Raw genomic sequence first — 22,086 nt, 5'->3', positions numbered from 1 at the left:
TGACACTTTTGGGAGAGATAAGTGAGAAAAAGGAAAAAAAACAACTATTCCACAAGATGGCTGGGGCATTCAGGGAAAGGAATTTGGACGAACACTCTCAGCACTTCTGTTAGTGGTAGGCTTAGAGTGCAAGCTGAACTCAGGCCCAGACTGTGCTACACACATTGTCTGCTGGAGGTACATCTGGATAGAGAGAGTGGCATAGTGGAGGCAGGAAAGTGGGTGTAAAAACAGCGCAGTGGAAAATGGAGTGGTATAACTCATACTCCAGCCACTCCATCAATAGCATAGCTGGTAGAGCAGGAGATTGTAGGTACTCTTGCATGGCTATCCTTTGCTTGTTTGTTCAATTCCATCTTGAAGAAGTGCCTTTTTGGCTCTTGCGCAGACACCGTGACACCTTTGCCATTTCAAACATCCACACCTACAAGGCAATTGTGAGGTCAGAAAAGGGAGGCTGAGGTAAGAGGGCTGCTTGTGGTCAAGAGTGAAGATGGGACAAGATTCAGACACAGATCTACAACGGAAAGACAACTCGGTGGTGGTGTGCATGCAGAATATCTGAGGTAGGCTACTTGAGTCTAAGGGCCAGGCCCAGATTCACAACAAGTAGGGCAAGTAGAAATGCAAAGAAATGGTAGAAAACATGCTTCAACACAGCTCAGAAAAAGCAGAAAGGACAAAAGAATTCATTTCAAAGATTCTCCATTGCAGAAGAAAGCAGGACATAGAAAAGCTGCCCAAAGATCTTATTATCAAGGCCATGTTTTTAAACATAAAGTAGATTAAGATATCAGAGAGCCAAATTCTTAGAGAGCTAATGAAAACTTCAGTGAAACAAATGATGAGGTCAAGAGAAATACACTATTTGGGTAGATCGTCCATCAAGAAAGAGGGTGGGAGGGATGGTTGGCGTGGTATTTGAGTGTTTACTCAACATCTCTGGTTTTACAAGGGATGATTGTGCATGGTGGATGACATGTAGCTGAATGGTTATACAGTCTTCTAAAAATTGCATAACTGTGAGAGGGACAAGTGAAGGAAATGTTGCCAGTCATATGTTTCTGATTCCTTCGATAGCTCAGCTGGTAGAGCGGAGGACTGTAGGCTCCCATGCACGGCCATCCTTAGGTCGCTGGTTCAACTCCGGCTCGAAGGAGCGCCCTTTTGGCTCTTGTCCAGGGGGCGGGCTGGGAGACTGCGAGCAGACGGCTGCTCAGGGGCCGGCCGTGGGCTGGGGAATTAGCTCAAGTGGTAGAGCGCTCGCTTAGCATGTGAGAGGCAGCGGGATCGATGCCCGCATTCTCCAATGCTTTTCCGTCCCCTTGCCTGGACATCAGGCCTGCGGCACTGGGGACGCGTGTCGTCCCTACTGTGGGGCTCTGGAGAACCTGGGCAGCGTCTGGGCTGCTGCGGACCACGACGGCATCCAGTCAGCATGCAGGCCAAGGGCAGCACGGGCTGTAGCAGGAGGGAAGTGATGCTCCTCCGCCATAGATGGGCACGCGATCGACGGCATCAAGAGAAGCACGTCCTTGTGTAGGCCTCTGTGTGCGAGGAAGACGTTGAGCAAGTGCTGCAGGCTGAGAAGAAGGCCACCACCGGGACGGCGTGACTTGGGAACACGTGCTCTGCGAGGACGGCTCAATGAAGGGGGCCTATCCTGAGCCAGGAGAGGAGAGGGCTTTGTGGGGAGCAAAGCAGCCCCCCTTCTCGGGATCGCATCTTGGCTCGTTATCGATGCAGTAGAGCTCGGCATTTTGTCTGGCCGTTGGCAGAAGGGCGCGGAACAATGGAGCCCCGTTGAAGCAGGAGAGGAGCCCCGAGGTTACATGAAATTGTCTTTCATCCTGGGGATGTTCAGACAGTGGATGAGGGTGGGCAGGGGCTCTGTGCGGTCCCCCTGCGTGTGAGTGGTCGTGAGGTGGAGGTGCTAAAGCCCTGCCGCAGGCGGTGTTATCGTCCGAAGGTGGGAGCTGTTGGAGGTAGCGGTTGCACTCTGCGCATGCTGAGGACAGGGTGTCTGTTGCCCTTGTGCAAAAGGCGAAGCTGTGAGGGGTTGTTTGGGGTGTTGCGGAAGTGAGGAGGAGGTTACTGAGAAGACGGCCGATGGGCGTTGTTTTGTGAGCGCGTTGATCAGAGGTGAAGTGAGAGGAGGGCAGAAGCTTCAGGCGAGCGGTTGGAGGTGGTGGCGTTCTGGTTGTCTGTGTGTCTGCGGAGAGGGCAAGGAAAGGGTTTCTGTGTTTTTGTGTACGTGCCTTTAGTGAGGGAAGCGCCTGAGGTGTGCGTGGAGGTGTGTTGGTGCTGTAGGGAAGTGTGTATGGAGGAGGAGTTGTAGCAGAGTGGTGCGGCTTATTTCTGGAAGCGGGAGAGGTGTGTGAGGGGCGTGTGAAGGGCGTGTTGCCGGGCAGGCGTCTGTGATTCCTTCGATAGCTCAGCTGGTAGAGCGGAGGACTGTAGGCTCCCATGCACGGCCATCCTTAGGTCGCTGGTTCAACTCCGGCTCGAAGGAGCGCCCTTTTGGCTCTTGTCCAGGGGGCGGGCTGGGAGACTGCGAGCAGACGGCTGCTCAGGGGCCGGCCGTGGGCTGGGGAATTAGCTCAAGTGGTAGAGCGCTCGCTTAGCATGTGAGAGGCAGCGGGATCGATGCCCGCATTCTCCAATGCTTTTCCGTCCCCTTGCCTGGACATCAGGCCTGCGGCACTGGGGACGCGTGTCGTCCCTACTGTGGGGCTCTGGAGAACCTGGGCAGCGTCTGGGCTGCTGCGGACCACGACGGCATCCAGTCAGCATGCAGGCCAAGGGCAGCACGGGCTGTAGCAGGAGGGAAGTGATGCTCCTCCGCCATAGATGGGCACGCGATCGACGGCATCAAGAGAAGCACGTCCTTGTGTAGGCCTCTGTGTGCGAGGAAGACGTTGAGCAAGTGCTGCAGGCTGAGAAGAAGGCCACCACCGGGACGGCGTGACTTGGGAACACGTGCTCTGCGAGGACGGCTCAATGAAGGGGGCCTATCCTGAGCCAGGAGAGGAGAGGGCTTTGTGGGGAGCAAAGCAGCCCCCCTTCTCGGGATCGCATCTTGGCTCGTTATCGATGCAGTAGAGCTCGGCCTTTTTGTCTGGCCGTTGGCAGAAGGGCGCGGAACAATGGAGCCCCGTTGAAGCAGGAGAGGAGCCCCGAGGTTACATGAAATTGTCTTTCATCCTGGGGATGTTCAGACAGTGGATGAGGGTGGGCAGGGGCTCTGTGCGGTCCCCCTGCGTGTGAGTGGTCGTGAGGTGGAGGTGCTAAAGCCCTGCCGCAGGCGGTGTTATCGTCCGAAGGTGGGAGCTGTTGGAGGTAGCGGTTGCACTCTGCGCATGCTGAGGACAGGGTGTCTGTTGCCCTTGTGCAAAAGGCGAAGCTGTGAGGGGTTGTTTGGGGTGTTGCGGAAGTGAGGAGGAGGTTACTGAGAAGACGGCCGATGGGCGTTGTTTTGTGAGCGCGTTGATCAGAGGTGAAGTGAGAGGAGGGCAGAAGCTTCAGGCGAGCGGTTGGAGGTGGTGGCGTTCTGGTTGTCTGTGTGTCTGCGGAGAGGGCAAGGAAAGGGTTTCTGTGTTTTTGTGTACGTGCCTTTAGTGAGGGAAGCGCCTGAGGTGTGCGTGGAGGTGTGTTGGTGCTGTAGGGAAGTGTGTATGGAGGAGGAGATGTAGCAGAGTGGTGCGGCTTATTTCTGGAAGCGGGAGAGGTGTGTGAGGGGCGTGTGAAGGGCGTGTTGCCGGGCAGGCGTCTGTGATTCCTTCGATAGCTCAGCTGGTAGAGCGGAGGACTGTAGGCTCCCATGCACGGCCATCCTTAGGTCGCTGGTTCAACTCCGGCTCGAAGGAGCGCCCTTTTGGCTCTTGTCCAGGGGGCGGGCTGGGAGACTGCGAGCAGACGGCTGCTCAGGGGCCGGCCGTGGGCTGGGGAATTAGCTCAAGTGGTAGAGCGCTCGCTTAGCATGTGAGAGGCAGCGGGATCGATGCCCGCATTCTCCAATGCTTTTCCGTCCCCTTGCCTGGACATCAGGCCTGCGGCACTGGGGACGCGTGTCGTCCCTACTGTGGGGCTCTGGAGAACCTGGGCAGCGTCTGGGCTGCTGCGGACCACGACGGCATCCAGTCAGCATGCAGGCCAAGGGCAGCACGGGCTGTAGCAGGAGGGAAGTGATGCTCCTCCGCCATAGATGGGCACGCGATCGACGGCATCAAGAGAAGCACGTCCTTGTGTAGGCCTCTGTGTGCGAGGAAGACGTTGAGCAAGTGCTGCAGGCTGAGAAGAAGGCCACCACCGGGACGGCGTGACTTGGGAACACGTGCTCTGCGAGGACGGCTCAATGAAGGGGGCCTATCCTGAGCCAGGAGAGGAGAGGGCTTTGTGGGGAGCAAAGCAGCCCCCCTTCTCGGGATCGCATCTTGGCTCGTTATCGATGCAGTAGAGCTCGGCATTTTGTCTGGCCGTTGGCAGAAGGGCGCGGAACAATGGAGCCCCGTTGAAGCAGGAGAGGAGCCCCGAGGTTACATGAAATTGTCTTTCATCCTGGGGATGTTCAGACAGTGGATGAGGGTGGGCAGGGGCTCTGTGCGGTCCCCCTGCGTGTGAGTGGTCGTGAGGTGGAGGTGCTAAAGCCCTGCCGCAGGCGGTGTTATCGTCCGAAGGTGGGAGCTGTTGGAGGTAGCGGTTGCACTCTGCGCATGCTGAGGACAGGGTGTCTGTTGCCCTTGTGCAAAAGGCGAAGCTGTGAGGGGTTGTTTGGGGTGTTGCGGAAGTGAGGAGGAGGTTACTGAGAAGACGGCCGATGGGCGTTGTTTTGTGAGCGCGTTGATCAGAGGTGAAGTGAGAGGAGGGCAGAAGCTTCAGGCGAGCGGTTGGAGGTGGTGGCGTTCTGGTTGTCTGTGTGTCTGCGGAGAGGGCAAGGAAAGGGTTTCTGTGTTTTTGTGTACGTGCCTTTAGTGAGGGAAGCGCCTGAGGTGTGCGTGGAGGTGTGTTGGTGCTGTAGGGAAGTGTGTATGGAGGAGGAGTTGTAGCAGAGTGGTGCGGCTTATTTCTGGAAGCGGGAGAGGTGTGTGAGGGGCGTGTGAAGGGCGTGTTGCCGGGCAGGCGTCTGTGATTCCTTCGATAGCTCAGCTGGTAGAGCGGAGGACTGTAGGCTCCCATGCACGGCCATCCTTAGGTTGCTGGTTCAACTCCGGCTCGAAGGAGCGCCCTTTTGGCTCTTGTCCAGGGGGCGGGCTGGGAGACTGCGAGCAGACGGCTGCTCAGGGGCCGGCCGTGGGCTGGGGAATTAGCTCAAGTGGTAGAGCGCTCGCTTAGCATGTGAGAGGCAGCGGGATCGATGCCCGCATTCTCCAATGCTTTTCCGTCCCCTTGCCTGGACATCAGGCCTGCGGCACTGGGGACGCGTGTCGTCCCTACTGTGGGGCTCTGGAGAACCTGGGCAGCGTCTGGGCTGCTGCGGACCACGACGGCATCCAGTCAGCATGCAGGCCAAGGGCAGCACGGGCTGTAGCAGGAGGGAAGTGATGCTCCTCCGCCATAGATGGGCACGCGATCGACGGCATCAAGAGAAGCACGTCCTTGTGTAGGCCTCTGTGTGCGAGGAAGACGTTGAGCAAGTGCTGCAGGCTGAGAAGAAGGCCACCACCGGGACGGCGTGACTTGGGAACACGTGCTCTGCGAGGACGGCTCAATGAAGGGGGCCTATCCTGAGCCAGGAGAGGAGAGGGCTTTGTGGGGAGCAAAGCAGCCCCCCTTCTCGGGATCGCATCTTGGCTCGTTATCGATGCAGTAGAGCTCGGCCTTTTTGTCTGGCCGTTGGCAGAAGGGCGCGGAACAATGGAGCCCCGTTGAAGCAGGAGAGGAGCCCCGAGGTTACATGAAATTGTCTTTCATCCTGGGGATGTTCAGACAGTGGATGAGGGTGGGCAGGGGCTCTGTGCGGTCCCCCTGCGTGTGAGTGGTCGTGAGGTGGAGGTGCTAAAGCCCTGCCGCAGGCGGTGTTATCGTCCGAAGGTGGGAGCTGTTGGAGGTAGCGGTTGCACTCTGCGCATGCTGAGGACAGGGTGTCTGTTGCCCTTGTGCAAAAGGCGAAGCTGTGAGGGGTTGTTTGGGGTGTTGCGGAAGTGAGGAGGAGGTTACTGAGAAGACGGCCGATGGGCGTTGTTTTGTGAGCGCGTTGATCAGAGGTGAAGTGAGAGGAGGGCAGAAGCTTCAGGCGAGCGGTTGGAGGTGGTGGCGTTCTGGTTGTCTGTGTGTCTGCGGAGAGGGCAAGGAAAGGGTTTCTGTGTTTTTGTGTACGTGCCTTTAGTGAGGGAAGCGCCTGAGGTGTGCGTGGAGGTGTGTTGGTGCTGTAGGGAAGTGTGTATGGAGGAGGAGATGTAGCAGAGTGGTGCGGCTTATTTCTGGAAGCGGGAGAGGTGTGTGAGGGGCGTGTGAAGGGCGTGTTGCCGGGCAGGCGTCTGTGATTCCTTCGATAGCTCAGCTGGTAGAGCGGAGGACTGTAAGCTCCCATGCACGGCCATCCTTAGGTCGCTGGTTCAACTCCGGCTCGAAGGAGCACCCTTTTGGCTCTTGTCCAGGGGGCGGGCTGGGAGACTGCGAGCAGACGGCTGCTCAGGGGCCGGCCGTGGGCTGGGGAATTAGCTCAAGTGGTAGAGCGCTCGCTTAGCATGTGAGAGGCAGCGGGATCGATGCCCGCATTCTCCAATGCTTTTCCGTCCCCTTGCCTGGACATCAGGCCTGCGGCACTGGGGACGCGTGTCGTCCCTACTGTGGGGCTCTGGAGAACCTGGGCAGCGTCTGGGCTGCTGCGGACCACGACGGCATCCAGTCAGCATGCAGGCCAAGGGCAGCACGGGCTGTAGCAGGAGGGAAGTGATGCTCCTCCGCCATAGATGGGCACGCGATCGACGGCATCAAGAGAAGCACGTCCTTGTGTAGGCCTCTGTGTGCGAGGAAGACGTTGAGCAAGTGCTGCAGGCTGAGAAGAAGGCCACCACCGGGACGGCGTGACTTGGGAACACGTGCTCTGCGAGGACGGCTCAATGAAGGGGGCCTATCCTGAGCCAGGAGAGGAGAGGGCTTTGTGGGGAGCAAAGCAGCCCCCCTTCTCGGGATCGCATCTTGGCTCGTTATCGATGCAGTAGAGCTCGGCCTTTTTGTCTGGCCGTTGGCAGAAGGGCGCGGAACAATGGAGCCCCGTTGAAGCAGGAGAGGAGCTCCGAGGTTACATGAAATTGTCTTTCATCCTGGGGATGTTCAGACAGTGGATGAGGGTGGGCAGGGGCTCTGTGCGGTCCCCCTGCGTGTGAGTGGTCGTGAGGTGGAGGTGCTAAAGCCCTGCCGCAGGCGGTGTTATCGTCCGAAGGTGGGAGCTGTTGGAGGTAGCGGTTGCACTCTGCGCATGCTGAGGACAGGGTGTCTGTTGCCCTTGTGCAAAAGGCGAAGCTGTGAGGGGTTGTTTGGGGTGTTGCGGAAGTGAGGAGGAGGTTACTGAGAAGACGGCCGATGGGCGTTGTTTTGTGAGCGCGTTGATCAGAGGTGAAGTGAGAGGAGGGCAGAAGCTTCAGGCGAGCGGTTGGAGGTGGTGGCGTTCTGGTTGTCTGTGTGTCTGCGGAGAGGGCAAGGAAAGGGTTTCTGTGTTTTTGTGTACGTGCCTTTAGTGAGGGAAGCGCCTGAGGTGTGCGTGGAGGTGTGTTGGTGCTGTAGGGAAGTGTGTATGGAGGAGGAGATGTAGCAGAGTGGTGCGGCTTATTTCTGGAAGCGGGAGAGGTGTGTGAGGGGCGTGTGAAGGGCGTGTTGCCGGGCAGGCATCTGTGATTCCTTCGATAGCTCAGCTGGTAGAGCGGAGGACTGTAGGCTCCCATGCACGGCCATCCTTAGGTCGCTGGTTCAACTCCGGCTCGAAGGAGCGCCCTTTTGGCTCTTGTCCAGGGGGCGGGCTGGGAGACTGCGAGCAGACGGCTGCTCAGGGGCCGGCCGTGGGCTGGGGAATTAGCTCAAGTGGTAGAGCGCTCGCTTAGCATGTGAGAGGCAGCGGGATCGATGCCCGCATTCTCCAATGCTTTTCCGTCCCCTTGCCTGGACATCAGGCCTGCGGCACTGGGGACGCGTGTCGTCCCTACTGTGGGGCTCTGGAGAACCTGGGCAGCGTCTGGGCTGCTGCGGACCACGACGGCATCCAGTCAGCATGCAGGCCAAGGGCAGCACGGGCTGTAGCAGGAGGGAAGTGATGCTCCTCCGCCATAGATGGGCACGCGATCGACGGCATCAAGAGAAGCACGTCCTTGTGTAGGCCTCTGTGTGCGAGAAAGACGTTGAGCAAGTGCTGCAGGCTGAGAAGAAGGCCACCACCGGGACGGCGTGACTTGGGAACACGTGCTCTGCGAGGACGGCTCAATGAAGGGGGCCTATCCTGAGCCAGGAGAGGAGAGGGCTTTGTGGGGAGCAAAGCAGCCCCCCTTCTCGGGATCGCATCTTGGCTCGTTATCGATGCAGTAGAGCTCGGCCTTTTTGTCTGGCCGTTGGCAGAAGGGCGCGGAACAATGGAGCCCCGTTGAAGCAGGAGAGGAGCCCCGAGGTTACATGAAATTGTCTTTCATCCTGGGGATGTTCAGACAGTGGATGAGGGTGGGCAGGGGCTCTGTGCGGTCCCCCTGCGTGTGAGTGGTCGTGAGGTGGAGGTGCTAAAGCCCTGCCGCAGGCGGTGTTATCGTCCGAAGGTGGGAGCTGTTGGAGGTAGCGGTTGCACTCTGCGCATGCTGAGGACAGGGTGTCTGTTGCCCTTGTGCAAAAGGCGAAGCTGTGAGGGGTTGTTTGGGGTGTTGCGGAAGTGAGGAGGAGGTTACTGAGAAGACGGCCGATGGGCGTTGTTTTGTGAGCGCGTTGATCAGAGGTGAAGTGAGAGGAGGGCAGAAGCTTCAGGCGAGCGGTTGGAGGTGGTGGCGTTCTGGTTGTCTGTGTGTCTGCGGAGAGGGCAAGGAAAGGGTTTCTGTGTTTTTGTGTACGTGCCTTTAGTGAGGGAAGCGCCTGAGGTGTGCGTGGAGGTGTGTTGGTGCTGTAGGGAAGTGTGTATGGAGGAGGAGATGTAGCAGAGTGGTGCGGCTTATTTCTGGAAGCGGGAGAGGTGTGTGAGGGGCGTGTGAAGGGCGTGTTGCCGGGCAGGCGTCTGTGATTCCTTCGATAGCTCAGCTGGTAGAGCGGAGGACTGTAGGCTCCCATGCACGGCCATCCTTAGGTCGCTGGTTCAACTCCGGCTCGAAGGAGCGCCCTTTTGGCTCTTGTCCAGGGGGCGGGCTGGGAGACTGCGAGCAGACGGCTGCTCAGGGGCCGGCCGTGGGCTGGGGAATTAGCTCAAGTGGTAGAGCGCTCGCTTAGCATGTGAGAGGCAGCGGGATCGATGCCCGCATTCTCCAATGCTTTTCCGTCCCCTTGCCTGGACATCAGGCCTGCGGCACTGGGGACGCGTGTCGTCCCTACTGTGGGGCTCTGGAGAACCTGGGCAGCGTCTGGGCTGCTGCGGACCACGACGGCATCCAGTCAGCATGCAGGCCAAGGGCAGCACGGGCTGTAGCAGGAGGGAAGTGATGCTCCTCCGCCATAGATGGGCACACGATCGACGGCATCAAGAGAAGCATGTCCTTGTGTAGGCCTCTGTGTGCGAGGAAGACGTTGAGCAAGTGCTGCAGGCTGAGAAGAAGGCCACCACCGGGACGGCGTGACTTGGGAACACGTGCTCTGCGAGGACGGCTCAATGAAGGGGGCCTATCCTGAGCCAGGAGAGGAGAGGGCTTTGTGGGGAGCAAAGCAGCCCCCCTTCTCGGGATCGCATCTTGGCTCGTTATCGATGCAGTAGAGCTCGGCCTTTTTGTCTGGCCGTTGGCAGAAGGGCGCGGAACAATGGAGCCCCGTTGAAGCAGGAGAGGAGCCCCGAGGTTACATGAAATTGTCTTTCATCCTGGGGATGTTCAGACAGTGGATGAGGGTGGGCAGGGGCTCTGTGCGGTCCCCCTGCGTGTGAGTGGTCGTGAGGTGGAGGTGCTAAAGCCCTGCCGCAGGCGGTGTTATCGTCCGAAGGTGGGAGCTGTTGGAGGTAGCGGTTGCACTCTGCGCATGCTGAGGACAGGGTGTCTGTTGCCCTTGTGCAAAAGGCGAAGCTGTGAGGGGTTGTTTGGGGTGTTGCGGAAGTGAGGAGGAGGTTACTGAGAAGACGGCCGATGGGCGTTGTTTTGTGAGCGCGTTGATCAGAGGTGAAGTGAGAGGAGGGCAGAAGCTTCAGGCGAGCGGTTGGAGGTGGTGGCGTTCTGGTTGTCTGTGTGTCTGCGGAGAGGGCAAGGAAAGGGTTTCTGTGTTTTTGTGTACGTGCCTTTAGTGAGGGAAGCGCCTGAGGTGTGCGTGGAGGTGTGTTGGTGCTGTAGGGAAGTGTGTATGGAGGAGGAGTTGTAGCAGAGTGGTGCGGCTTATTTCTGGAAGCGGGAGAGGTGTGTGAGGGGCGTGTGAAGGGCGTGTTGCCGGGCAGGCGTCTGTGATTCCTTCGATAGCTCAGCTGGTAGAGCGGAGGACTGTAGGCTCCCATGCACGGCCATCCTTAGGTCGCTGGTTCAACTCCGGCTCGAAGGAGCGCCCTTTTGGCTCTTGTCCAGGGGGCGGGCTGGGAGACTGCGAGCAGACGGCTGCTCAGGGGCCGGCCGTGGGCTGGGGAATTAGCTCAAGTGGTAGAGCGCTCGCTTAGCATGTGAGAGGCAGCGGGATCGATGCCCGCATTCTCCAATGCTTTTCCGTCCCCTTGCCTGGACATCAGGCCTGCGGCACTGGGGACGCGTGTCGTCCCTACTGTGGGGCTCTGGAGAACCTGGGCAGCGTCTGGGCTGCTGCGGACCACGACGGCATCCAGTCAGCATGCAGGCCAAGGGCAGCACGGGCTGTAGCAGGAGGGAAGTGATGCTCCTCCGCCATAGATGGGCACGCGATCGACGGCATCAAGAGAAGCACGTCCTTGTGTAGGCCTCTGTGTGCGAGGAAGACGTTGAGCAAGTGCTGCAGGCTGAGAAGAAGGCCACCACCGGGACGGCGTGACTTGGGAACACGTGCTCTGCGAGGACGGCTCAATGAAGGGGGCCTATCCTGAGCCAGGAGAGGAGAGGGCTTTGTGGGGAGCAAAGCAGCCCCCCTTCTCGGGATCGCATCTTGGCTCGTTATCGATGCAGTAGAGCTCGGCATTTTGTCTGGCCGTTGGCAGAAGGGCGCGGAACAATGGAGCCCCGTTGAAGCAGGAGAGGAGCCCCGAGGTTACATGAAATTGTCTTTCATCCTGGGGATGTTCAGACAGTGGATGAGGGTGGGCAGGGGCTCTGTGCGGTCCCCCTGCGTGTGAGTGGTCGTGAGGTGGAGGTGCTAAAGCCCTGCCGCAGGCGGTGTTATCGTCCGAAGGTGGGAGCTGTTGGAGGTAGCGGTTGCACTCTGCGCATGCTGAGGACAGGGTGTCTGTTGCCCTTGTGCAAAAGGCGAAGCTGTGAGGGGTTGTTTGGGGTGTTGCGGAAGTGAGGAGGAGGTTACTGAGAAGATGGCCGATGGGCGTTGTTTTGTGAGCGCGTTGATCAGAGGTGAAGTGAGAGGAGGGCAGAAGCTTCAGGCGAGCGGTTGGAGGTGGTGGCGTTCTGGTTGTCTGTGTGTCTGCGGAGAGGGCAAGGAAAGGGTTTCTGTGTTTTTGTGTACGTGCCTTTAGTGAGGGAAGCGCCTGAGGTGTGCGTGGAGGTGTGTTGGTGCTGTAGGGAAGTGTGTATGGAGGAGGAGTTGTAGCAGAGTGGTGCGGCTTATTTCTGGAAGCGGGAGAGGTGTGTGAGGGGTGTGTGAAGGGCGTGTTGCCGGGCAGGCGTCTGTGATTCCTTCGATAGCTCAGCTGGTAGAGCGGAGGACTGTAGGCTCCCATGCACGGCCATCCTTAGGTTGCTGGTTCAACTCCGGCTCGAAGGAGCGCCCTTTTGGCTCTTGTCCAGGGGGCGGGCTGGGAGACTGCGAGCAGACGGCTGCTCAGGGGCCGGCCGTGGGCTGGGGAATTAGCTCAAGTGGTAGAGCGCTCGCTTAGCATGTGAGAGGCAGCGGGATCGATGCCCGCATTCTCCAATGCTTTTCCGTCCCCTTGCCTGGACATCAGGCCTGCGGCACTGGGGACGCGTGTCGTCCCTACTGTGGGGCTCTGGAGAACCTGGGCAGCGTCTGGGCTGCTGCGGACCACGACGGCATCCAGTCAGCATGCAGGCCAAGGGCAGCACGGGCTGTAGCAGGAGGGAAGTGATGCTCCTCCGCCATAGATGGGCACGCGATCGACGGCATCAAGAGAAGCACGTCCTTGTGTAGGCCTCTGTGTGCGAGGAAGACGTTGAGCAAGTGCTGCAGGCTGAGAAGAAGGCCACCACCGGGACGGCGTGACTTGGGAACACGTGCTCTGCGAGGACGGCTCAATGAAGGGGGCCTATCCTGAGCCAGGAGAGGAGAGGGCTTTGTGGGGAGCAAAGCAGCCCCCCTTCTCGGGATCGCATCTTGGCTCGTTATCGATGCAGTAGAGCTCGGCCTTTTTGTCTGGCCGTTGGCAGAAGGGCGCGGAACAATGGAGCCCCGTTGAAGCAGGAGAGGAGCCCCGAGGTTACATGAAATTGTCTTTCATCCTGGGGATGTTCAGACAGTGGATGAGGGTGGGCAGGGGCTCTGTGCGGTCCCCCTGCGTGTGAGTGGTCGTGAGGTGGAGGTGCTAAAGCCCTGCCGCAGGCGGTGTTATCGTCCGAAGGTGGGAGCTGTTGGAGGTAGCGGTTGCACTCTGCGCATGCTGAGGACAGGGTGTCTGTTGCCCTTGTGCAAAAGGCGAAGCTGTGAGGGGTTGTTTGGGGTGTTGCGGAAGTGAGGAGGAGGTTACTGAGAAGACGGCCGATGGGCGTTGTTTTGTGAGCGCGTTGATCAGAGGTGAAGTGAGAGGAGGGCAGAAGCTTCAGGCGAGCGGTTGGAGGTGGTGGCGTTCTGGTTGTCTGTGTGTCTGCGGAGAGGGCAAGGAAAGGGTTTCTGTGTTTTTGTGTACGTGCCTTTAGTGAGGGAAGCGCCTGAGGTGTGCGTGGAGGTGTGTTGGTGCTGTAGGGAAGTGTGTATGGAGGAGGAGATGTAGCAGAGTGGTGCGGCTTATTTCTGGAAGCGGGAGAGGTGTGTGAGGGGCGTGTGAAGGGCGTGTTGCCGGGCAGGCGTCTGTGATTCCTTCGATAGCTCAGCTGGTAGAGCGGAGGACTGTAGGCTCCCATGCACGGCCATCCTTAGGTCGCTGGTTCAACTCCGGCTCGAAGGAGCGCCCTTTTGGCTCTTGTCCAGGGGGCGGGCTGGGAGACTGCGAGCAGACGGCTGCTCAGGGGCCGGCCGTGGGCTGGGGAATTAGCTCAAGTGGTAGAGCGCTCGCTTAGCATGTGAGAGGCAGCGGGATCGATGCCCGCATTCTCCAATGCTTTTCCGTCCCCTTGCCTGGACATCAGGCCTGCGGCACTGGGGACGCGTGTCGTCCCTACTGTGGGGCTCTGGAGAACCTGGGCAGCGTCTGGGCTGCTGCGGACCACGACGGCATCCAGTCAGCATGCAGGCCAAGGGCAGCACGGGCTGTAGCAGGAGGGAAGTGATGCTCCTCCGCCATAGATGGGCACGCGATCGACGGCATCAAGAGAAGCACGTCCTTGTGTAGGCCTCTGTGTGCGAGGAAGACGTTGAGCAAGTGCTGCAGGCTGAGAAGAAGGCCACCACCGGGACGGCGTGACTTGGGAACACGTGCTCTGCGAGGACGGCTCAATGAAGGGGGCCTATCCTGAGCCAGGAGAGGAGAGGGCTTTGTGGGGAGCAAAGCAGCCCCCCTTCTCGGGATCGCATCTTGGCTCGTTATCGATGCAGTAGAGCTCGGCCTTTTTGTCTGGCCGTTGGCAGAAGGGCGCGGAACAATGGAGCCCCGTTGAAGCAGGAGAGGAGCCCCGAGGTTACATGAAATTGTCTTTCATCCTGGGGATGTTCAGACAGTGGATGAGGGTGGGCAGGGGCTCTGTGCGGTCCCCCTGCGTGTGAGTGGTCGTGAGGTGGAGGTGCTAAAGCCCTGCCGCAGGCGGTGTTATCGTCCGAAGGTGGGAGCTGTTGGAGGTAGCGGTTGCACTCTGCGCATGCTGAGGACAGGGTGTCTGTTGCCCTTGTGCAAAAGGCGAAGCTGTGAGGGGTTGTTTGGGGTGTTGCGGAAGTGAGGAGGAGGTTACTGAGAAGACGGCCGATGGGCGTTGTTTTGTGAGCGCGTTGATCAGAGGTGAAGTGAGAGGAGGGCAGAAGCTTCAGGCGAGCGGTTGGAGGTGGTGGCGTTCTGGTTGTCTGTGTGTCTGCGGAGAGGGCAAGGAAAGGGTTTCTGTGTTTTTGTGTACGTGCCTTTAGTGAGGGAAGCGCCTGAGGTGTGCGTGGAGGTGTGTTGGTGCTGTAGGGAAGTGTGTATGGAGGAGGAGATGTAGCAGAGTGGTGCGGCTTATTTCTGGAAGCGGGAGAGGTGTGTGAGGGGCGTGTGAAGGGCGTGTTGCCGGGCAGGCGTCTGTGATTCCTTCGATAGCTCAGCTGGTAGAGCGGAGGACTGTAGGCTCCCATGCACGGCCATCCTTAGGTCGCTGGTTCAACTCCGGCTCGAAGGAGCGCCCTTTTGGCTCTTGTCCAGGGGGCGGGCTGGGAGACTGCGAGCAGACGGCTGCTCAGGGGCCGGCCGTGGGCTGGGGAATTAGCTCAAGTGGTAGAGCGCTCGCTTAGCATGTGAGAGGCAGCGGGATCGATGCCCGCATTCTCCAATGCTTTTCCGTCCCCTTGCCTGGACATCAGGCCTGCGGCACTGGGGACGCGTGTCGTCCCTACTGTGGGGCTCTGGAGAACCTGGGCAGCGTCTGGGCTGCTGCGGACCACGACGGCATCCAGTCAGCATGCAGGCCAAGGGCAGCACGGGCTGTAGCAGGAGGGAAGTGATGCTCCTCCGCCATAGATGGGCACGCGATCGACGGCATCAAGAGAAGCACGTCCTTGTGTAGGCCTCTGTGTGCGAGGAAGACGTTGAGCAAGTGCTGCAGGCTGAGAAGAAGGCCACCACCGGGACGGCGTGACTTGGGAACACGTGCTCTGCGAGGACGGCTCAATGAAGGGGGCCTATCCTGAGCCAGGAGAGGAGAGGGCTTTGTGGGGAGCAAAGCAGCCCCCCTTCTCGGGATCGCATCTTGGCTCGTTATCGATGCAGTAGAGCTCGGCCTTTTTGTCTGGCCGTTGGCAGAAGGGCGCGGAACAATGGAGCCCCGTTGAAGCAGGAGAGGAGCTCCGAGGTTACATGAAATTGTCTTTCATCCTGGGGATGTTCAGACAGTGGATGAGGGTGGGCAGGGGCTCTGTGCGGTCCCCCTGCGTGTGAGTGGTCGTGAGGTGGAGGTGCTAAAGCCCTGCCGCAGGCGGTGTTATCGTCCGAAGGTGGGAGCTGTTGGAGGTAGCGGTTGCACTCTGCGCATGCTGAGGACAGGGTGTCTGTTGCCCTTGTGCAAAAGGCGAAGCTGTGAGGGGTTGTTTGGGGTGTTGCGGAAGTGAGGAGGAGGTTACTGAGAAGACGGCCGATGGGCGTTGTTTTGTGAGCGCGTTGATCAGAGGTGAAGTGAGAGGAGGGCAGAAGCTTCAGGCGAGCGGTTGGAGGTGGTGGCGTTCTGGTTGTCTGTGTGTCTGCGGAGAGGGCAAGGAAAGGGTTTCTGTGTTTTTGTGTACGTGCCTTTAGTGAGGGAAGCGCCTGAGGTGTGCGTGGAGGTGTGTTGGTGCTGTAGGGAAGTGTGTATGGAGGAGGAGATGTAGCAGAGTGGTGCGGCTTATTTCTGGAAGCGGGAGAGGTGTGTGAGGGGCGTGTGAAGGGCGTGTTGCCGGGCAGGCATCTGTGATTCCTTCGATAGCTCAGCTGGTAGAGCGGAGGACTGTAGGCTCCCATGCACGGCCATCCTTAGGTCGCTGGTTCAACTCCGGCTCGAAGGAGCGCCCTTTTGGCTCTTGTCCAGGGGGCGGGCTGGGAGACTGCGAGCAGACGGCTGCTCAGGGGCCGGCCGTGGGCTGGGGAATTAGCTCAAGTGGTAGAGCGCTCGCTTAGCATGTGAGAGGCAGCGGGATCGATGCCCGCATTCTCCAATGCTTTTCCGTCCCCTTGCCTGGACATCAGGCCTGCGGCACTGGGGACGCGTGTCGTCCCTACTGTGGGGCTCTGGAGAACCTGGGCAGCGTCTGGGCTGCTGCGGACCACGACGGCATCCAGTCAGCATGCAGGCCAAGGGCAGCACGGGCTGTAGCAGGAGGGAAGTGATGCTCCTCCGCCATAGATGGGCACGCGATCGACGGCATCAAGAGAAGCACGTCCTTGTGTAGGCCTCTGTGTGCGAGAAAGACGTTGAGCAAGTGCTGCAGGCTGAGAAGAAGGCCACCACCGGGACGGCGTGACTTGGGAACACGTGCTCTGCGAGGACGGCTCAATGAAGGGGGCCTATCCTGAGCCAGGAGAGGAGAGGGCTTTGTGGGGAGCAAAGCAGCCCCCCTTCTCGGGATCGCATCTTGGCTCGTTATCGATGCAGTAGAGCTCGGCCTTTTTGTCTGGCCGTTGGCAGAAGGGCGCGGAACAATGGAGCCCCGTTGAAGCAGGAGAGGAGCCCCGAGGTTACATGAAATTGTCTTTCATCCTGGGGATGTTCAGACAGTGGATGAGGGTGGGCAGGGGCTCTGTGCGGTCCCCCTGCGTGTGAGTGGTCGTGAGGTGGAGGTGCTAAAGCCCTGCCGCAGGCGGTGTTATCGTCCGAAGGTGGGAGCTGTTGGAGGTAGCGGTTGCACTCTGCGCATGCTGAGGACAGGGTGTCTGTTGCCCTTGTGCAAAAGGCGAAGCTGTGAGGGGTTGTTTGGGGTGTTGCGGAAGTGAGGAGGAGGTTACTGAGAAGACGGCCGATGGGCGTTGTTTTGTGAGCGCGTTGATCAGAGGTGAAGTGAGAGGAGGGCAGAAGCTTCAGGCGAGCGGTTGGAGGTGGTGGCGTTCTGGTTGTCTGTGTGTCTGCGGAGAGGGCAAGGAAAGGGTTTCTGTGTTTTTGTGTACGTGCCTTTAGTGAGGGAAGCGCCTGAGGTGTGCGTGGAGGTGTGTTGGTGCTGTAGGGAAGTGTGTATGGAGGAGGAGATGTAGCAGAGTGGTGCGGCTTATTTCTGGAAGCGGGAGAGGTGTGTGAGGGGCGTGTGAAGGGCGTGTTGCCGGGCAGGCGTCTGTGATTCCTTCGATAGCTCAGCTGGTAGAGCGGAGGACTGTAGGCTCCCATGCACGGCCATCCTTAGGTCGCTGGTTCAACTCCGGCTCGAAGGAGCGCCCTTTTGGCTCTTGTCCAGGGGGCGGGCTGGGAGACTGCGAGCAGACGGCTGCTCAGGGGCCGGCCGTGGGCTGGGGAATTAGCTCAAGTGGTAGAGCGCTCGCTTAGCATGTGAGAGGCAGCGGGATCGATGCCCGCATTCTCCAATGCTTTTCCGTCCCCTTGCCTGGACATCAGGCCTGCGGCACTGGGGACGCGTGTCGTCCCTACTGTGGGGCTCTGGAGAACCTGGGCAGCGTCTGGGCTGCTGCGGACCACGACGGCATCCAGTCAGCATGCAGGCCAAGGGCAGCACGGGCTGTAGCAGGAGGGAAGTGATGCTCCTCCGCCATAGATGGGCACACGATCGACGGCATCAAGAGAAGCATGTCCTTGTGTAGGCCTCTGTGTGCGAGGAAGACGTTGAGCAAGTGCTGCAGGCTGAGAAGAAGGCCACCACCGGGACGGCGTGACTTGGGAACACGTGCTCTGCGAGGACGGCTCAATGAAGGGGGCCTATCCTGAGCCAGGAGAGGAGAGGGCTTTGTGGGGAGCAAAGCAGCCCCCCTTCTCGGGATCGCATCTTGGCTCGTTATCGATGCAGTAGAGCTCGGCCTTTTTGTCTGGCCGTTGGCAGAAGGGCGCGGAACAATGGAGCCCCGTTGAAGCAGGAGAGGAGCCCCGAGGTTACATGAAATTGTCTTTCATCCTGGGGATGTTCAGACAGTGGATGAGGGTGGGCAGGGGCTCTGTGCGGTCCCCCTGCGTGTGAGTGGTCGTGAGGTGGAGGTGCTAAAGCCCTGCCGCAGGCGGTGTTATCGTCCGAAGGTGGGAGCTGTTGGAGGTAGCGGTTGCACTCTGCGCATGCTGAGGACAGGGTGTCTGTTGCCCTTGTGCAAAAGGCGAAGCTGTGAGGGGTTGTTTGGGGTGTTGCGGAAGTGAGGAGGAGGTTACTGAGAAGACGGCCGATGGGCGTTGTTTTGTGAGCGCGTTGATCAGAGGTGAAGTGAGAGGAGGGCAGAAGCTTCAGGCGAGCGGTTGGAGGTGGTGGTGTTCTGGTTGTCTGTGTGTCTGCGGAGAGGGCAAGGAAAGGGTTTCTGTGTTTTTGTGTACGTGCCTTTAGTGAGGGAAGCGCCTGAGGTGTGCGTGGAGGTGTGTTGGTGCTGTAGGGAAGTGTGTATGGAGGAGGAGTTGTAGCAGAGTGGTGCGGCTTATTTCTGGAAGCGGGAGAGGTGTGTGAGGGGTGTGTGAAGGGCGTGTTGCCGGGCAGGCGTCTGTGATTCCTTCGATAGCTCAGCTGGTAGAGCGGAGGACTGTAGGCTCCCATGCACGGCCATCCTTAGGTTGCTGGTTCAACTCCGGCTCGAAGGAGCGCCCTTTTGGCTCTTGTCCAGGGGGCGGGCTGGGAGACTGCGAGCAGACGGCTGCTCAGGGGCCGGCCGTGGGCTGGGGAATTAGCTCAAGTGGTAGAGCGCTCGCTTAGCATGTGAGAGGCAGCGGGATCGATGCCCGCATTCTCCAATGCTTTTCCGTCCCCTTGCCTGGACATCAGGCCTGCGGCACTGGGGACGCGTGTCGTCCCTACTGTGGGGCTCTGGAGAACCTGGGCAGCGTCTGGGCTGCTGCGGACCACGACGGCATCCAGTCAGCATGCAGGCCAAGGGCAGCACGGGCTGTAGCAGGAGGGAAGTGATGCTCCTCCGCCATAGATGGGCACGCGATCGACGGCATCAAGAGAAGCACGTCCTTGTGTAGGCCTCTGTGTGCGAGGAAGACGTTGAGCAAGTGCTGCAGGCTGAGAAGAAGGCCACCACCGGGACGGCGTGACTTGGGAACACGTGCTCTGCGAGGACGGCTCAATGAAGGGGGCCTATCCTGAGCCAGGAGAGGAGAGGGCTTTGTGGGGAGCAAAGCAGCCCCCCTTCTCGGGATCGCATCTTGGCTCGTTATCGATGCAGTAGAGCTCGGCCTTTTTGTCTGGCCGTTGGCAGAAGGGCGCGGAACAATGGAGCCCCGTTGAAGCAGGAGAGGAGCCCCGAGGTTACATGAAATTGTCTTTCATCCTGGGGATGTTCAGACAGTGGATGAGGGTGGGCAGGGGCTCTGTGCGGTCCCCCTGCGTGTGAGTGGTCGTGAGGTGGAGGTGCTAAAGCCCTGCCACAGGCGGTGTTATCGTCCGAAGGTGGGAGCTGTTGGAGGTAGCGGTTGCACTCTGCGCATGCTGAGGACAGGGTGTCTGTTGCCCTTGTGCAAAAGGCGAAGCTGTGAGGGGTTGTTTGGGGTGTTGCGGAAGTGAGGAGGAGGTTACTGAGAAGACGGCCGATGGGCGTTGTTTTGTGAGCGCGTTGATCAGAGGTGAAGTGAGAGGAGGGCAGAAGCTTCAGGCGAGCGGTTGGAGGTGGTGGCGTTCTGGTTGTCTGTGTGTCTGCGGAGAGGGCAAGGAAAGGGTTTCTGTGTTTTTGTGTACGTGCCTTTAGTGAGGGAAGCGCCTGAGGTGTGCGTGGAGGTGTGTTGGTGCTGTAGGGAAGTGTGTATGGAGGAGGAGATGTAGCAGAGTGGTGCGGCTTATTTCTGGAAGCGGGAGAGGTGTGTGAGGGGCGTGTGAAGGGCGTGTTGCCGGGCAGGCGTCTGTGATTCCTTCGATAGCTCAGCTGGTAGAGCGGAGGACTGTAGGCTCCCATGCACGGCCATCCTTAGGTCGCTGGTTCAACTCCGGCTCGAAGGAGCGCCCTTTTGGCTCTTGTCCAGGGGGCGGGCTGGGAGACTGCGAGCAGACGGCTGCTCAGGGGCCGGCCGTGGGCTGGGGAATTAGCTCAAGTGGTAGAGCGCTCGCTTAGCATGTGAGAGGCAGCGGGATCGATGCCCGCATTCTCCAATGCTTTTCCGTCCCCTTGCCTGGACATCAGGCCTGCGGCACTGGGGACGCGTGTCGTCCCTACTGTGGGGCTCTGGAGAACCTGGGCAGCGTCTGGGCTGCTGCGGACCACGACGGCATCCAGTCAGCATGCAGGCCAAGGGCAGCACGGGCTGTAGCAGGAGGGAAGTGATGCTCCTCCGCCATAGATGGGCACGCGATCGACGGCATCAAGAGAAGCACGTCCTTGTGTAGGCCTCTGTGTGCGAGGAAGACGTTGAGCAAGTGCTGCAGGCTGAGAAGAAGGCCACCACCGGGACGGCGTGACTTGGGAACACGTGCTCTGCGAGGACGGCTCAATGAAGGGGGCCTATCCTGAGCCAGGAGAGGAGAGGGCTTTGTGGGGAGCAAAGCAGCCCCCCTTCTCGGGATCGCATCTTGGCTCGTTATCGATGCAGTAGAGCTCGGCCTTTTTGTCTGGCCGTTGGCAGAAGGGCGCGGAACAATGGAGCCCCGTTGAAGCAGGAGAGGAGCCCCGAGGTTACATGAAATTGTCTTTCATCCTGGGGATGTTCAGACAGTGGATGAGGGTGGGCAGGGGCTCTGTGCGGTCCCCCTGCGTGTGAGTGGTCGTGAGGTGGAGGTGCTAAAGCCCTGCCGCAGGCGGTGTTATCGTCCGAAGGTGGGAGCTGTTGGAGGTAGCGGTTGCACTCTGCGCATGCTGAGGACAGGGTGTCTGTTGCCCTTGTGCAAAAGGCGAAGCTGTGAGGGGTTGTTTGGGGTGTTGCGGAAGTGAGGAGGAGGTTACTGAGAAGACGGCCGATGGGCGTTGTTTTGTGAGCGCGTTGATCAGAGGTGAAGTGAGAGGAGGGCAGAAGCTTCAGGCGAGCGGTTGGAGGTGGTGGCGTTCTGGTTGTCTGTGTGTCTGCGGAGAGGGCAAGGAAAGGGTTTCTGTGTTTTTGTGTACGTGCCTTTAGTGAGGGAAGCGCCTGAGGTGTGCGTGGAGGTGTGTTGGTGCTGTAGGGAAGTGTGTATGGAGGAGGAGATGTAGCAGAGTGGTGCGGCTTATTTCTGGAAGCGGGAGAGGTGTGTGAGGGGCGTGTGAAGGGCGTGTTGCCGGGCAGGCGTCTGTGATTCCTTCGATAGCTCAGCTGGTAGAGCGGAGGACTGTAGGCTCCCATGCACGGCCATCCTTAGGTCGCTGGTTCAACTCCGGCTCGAAGGAGCGCCCTTTTGGCTCTTGTCCAGGGGGCGGGCTGGGAGACTGCGAGCAGACGGCTGCTCAGGGGCCGGCCGTGGGCTGGGGAATTAGCTCAAGTGGTAGAGCGCTCGCTTAGCATGTGAGAGGCAGCGGGATCGATGCCCGCATTCTCCAATGCTTTTCCGTCCCCTTGCCTGGACATCAGGCCTGCGGCACTGGGGACGCGTGTCGTCCCTACTGTGGGGCTCTGGAGAACCTGGGCAGCGTCTGGGCTGCTGCGGACCACGACGGCATCCAGTCAGCATGCAGGCCAAGGGCAGCACGGGCTGTAGCAGGAGGGAAGTGATGCTCCTCCGCCATAGATGGGCACGCGATCGACGGCATCAAGAGAAGCACGTCCTTGTGTAGGCCTCTGTGTGCGAGGAAGACGTTGAGCAAGTGCTGCAGGCTGAGAAGAAGGCCACCACCGGGACGGCGTGACTTGGGAACACGTGCTCTGCGAGGACGGCTCAATGAAGGGGGCCTATCCTGAGCCAGGAGAGGAGAGGGCTTTGTGGGGAGCAAAGCAGCCCCCCTTCTCGGGATCGCATCTTGGCTCGTTATCGATGCAGTAGAGCTCGGCCTTTTTGTCTGGCCGTTGGCAG

The 22,086-nt window shown here is 59.5% G+C and overlaps 4 non-coding genes across 4 annotated transcripts; all 4 read left to right on the top strand.

The window, feature by feature from the left end:
- Positions 1-6,484: 6,484 nt before the first annotated feature.
- On the top strand, positions 6,485-6,573 carry TRNAY-GUA (transfer RNA tyrosine (anticodon GUA)). The gene is given in 2 exon segments: positions 6,485-6,521; positions 6,538-6,573. It is a non-coding gene; the product is annotated as a tRNA-Tyr (tRNA).
- Positions 6,574-20,023: 13,450 nt separating this feature from the next.
- TRNAY-GUA (transfer RNA tyrosine (anticodon GUA)) lies at positions 20,024-20,112 on the top strand. Its single transcript is given in 2 exon segments — positions 20,024-20,060; positions 20,077-20,112. It is a non-coding gene; the product is annotated as a tRNA-Tyr (tRNA).
- A 1,265-nt stretch (positions 20,113-21,377) lies between these two features.
- TRNAY-GUA (transfer RNA tyrosine (anticodon GUA)) lies at positions 21,378-21,466 on the top strand. The gene is given in 2 exon segments: positions 21,378-21,414; positions 21,431-21,466. It is a non-coding gene; the product is annotated as a tRNA-Tyr (tRNA).
- A 77-nt stretch (positions 21,467-21,543) lies between these two features.
- On the top strand, positions 21,544-21,616 carry TRNAA-AGC (transfer RNA alanine (anticodon AGC)). Its single transcript has one exon. It is a non-coding gene; the product is annotated as a tRNA-Ala (tRNA).
- The last annotated feature ends 470 nt before the right edge of the window (positions 21,617-22,086 follow it).

Source organism: Anser cygnoides, chromosome 2, assembly GCF_040182565.1.
Source record: "Anser cygnoides isolate HZ-2024a breed goose chromosome 2, Taihu_goose_T2T_genome, whole genome shotgun sequence".
Lineage (NCBI taxonomy): Eukaryota > Metazoa > Chordata > Aves > Anseriformes > Anatidae > Anser > Anser cygnoides.
The sequence above is the reverse complement of the archived record's forward strand: the minus strand, read 5'-3'. Positions and strand labels throughout refer to the sequence as shown.